The following is a 1,640-nucleotide window of genomic DNA, read 5'->3' as shown; positions in this document are numbered from 1 at the left end:
TAAAAAATGCGAGAAAATATGAGTTAGATGAAGTATATTGAATTATATGTTATAATTCCGTACGCTTGTCTGACTGAGTTGTTAGTGTTTGTACTGGCAGCGATATAGCAAGTACAAATAGATAATTGAAAATGTCTGTGGTATACATACGCCTGTACGTTTCACGTTTTTAATTTAAAACAAATATTTATGCTTCTACCTTCTGTTAATAGAAGTCTGCTCGTGTAGCCCATTCTATTTGTATAGACCATTGCGCTTTGCTTAGACATTCGCGCTTACAAATCAAATTCGGTGAGAAATTCTGAAGTGGTTTGATATGATCAAACACACACCTCTGACCGAATGTAATCAAATTTTCATTTTGAAACTTGACTGGGTGAGTGACTTAATTGAAACAAGCATTAAAGGCCATATCGGACTGTGTGTCACGGATTCTCGAAATCTGTGCAAGCGCATCGATCTGTATCAGCGGGGACACCTGCAACCTATCGCGAGTGTATAAAAAGCGGAAGTCAAAGAGCCTGGAGGATGAGCGAAGCAGAGGGATCCGCGTGGAAACGAAAATTTAATATGAAGGCGTCTCGTCCAAGTGATTTTAATATCGCGCAGGCAGACGAGCGCGCGAATTCTCTCTCTCTCTCTCTCTCTCTCTCTCTCTCATCTGGTGAAACACCGCTCTAAGTTATCTATCTTGCGAAACGCGATGAAAGTTTCAATGGTGCAATTTAAAGTTGGCCTATCGCGACAAGCTGTGCCCTTCGTCGCGAGGCAGCCCTGCTTATATCCCGGCAAACTCGCTAGTGTATCCATATCAACCTGTTTACCCATTCAATGCTAACTTCTTCAGCATGTTGTTACTGTTAACGTTTACACGCATTAGCACGTTATTACAACACGGGAGAGTAATCGATCGCGTAATACGTGGTATGGCACGTGTAGGTATATACGCGCGAGGAATTTCCGCATTTTGCGCATAGTAATAACGCGAAAGAAGAAGAGTATAATTGCGTATCCAATGTTTTTACGTGCGATGCACATCGTACGGCTTAACACTTGAAGAAAGGGCTTGAATTTACGACCGCGGCCTTAATTTCGTGAAAGGTAAATGCAGCGTAAAGGGTACAAATAACGGACGTGAAAGCTGTTTGAAACGACGTAAAACGACGTGGTGATGATACGACGCGCGACTCTCTCTCTTTTTTTTTTTTCATCACGTCTTGCAGCGAAGGATCGTACGGAAAGCATCAACTTTCCTTCGCCGACCCTGTGTCAGCTGTCATTACAACGTTATAGCCCCGTAACCGCGTCCTTAATGCCTCGATCTCGAGTTTCATTATATAGTTTAATTATGCACGAACGACACAGTCTCGTGCGCCAATAAAAAGCCCCGTCTAGCGCGGACGAGATTACGTAGCCTGTCGGAGAATGAGGACTATGAAAATTTAGCATAAGCGCTCGCACGAGGGCAGTTTCACGTGCTCTCGGACAGCTCCGGGAAGCGCGCGTTGCCCGTCAGGCCCGAGTCAAAACTAAAGATTCACGAAAGATAAGACAACCTGGCGGCTTTAACGATCTAATTTTATTAATTATTCTTTAATCGACTGTTATATATTCACAAAGATTTAAAGATTGAAATTCTC

General features: G+C 43.0%; 1 protein-coding gene across 1 annotated transcript in view; it reads right to left on the bottom strand.

Moving 5' to 3' along the window:
• The window catches only part of LOC105453258 (venom dipeptidyl peptidase 4), a gene marked incomplete at its 5' end in the record, with an annotated part of 75,538 nt that overhangs the window by 30,801 nt on the left and 43,097 nt on the right, over window positions 1–1,640 (bottom strand). The window lies entirely within an intron of this gene.

This window comes from Wasmannia auropunctata, unplaced genomic scaffold, assembly GCF_000956235.1.
Source record: "Wasmannia auropunctata unplaced genomic scaffold, wasmannia.A_1.0 LD336000.1, whole genome shotgun sequence".
In the NCBI taxonomy this organism is placed as follows: domain Eukaryota; kingdom Metazoa; phylum Arthropoda; class Insecta; order Hymenoptera; family Formicidae; genus Wasmannia; species Wasmannia auropunctata.
The sequence above is the reverse complement of the archived record's forward strand: the minus strand, read 5'-3'. Positions and strand labels throughout refer to the sequence as shown.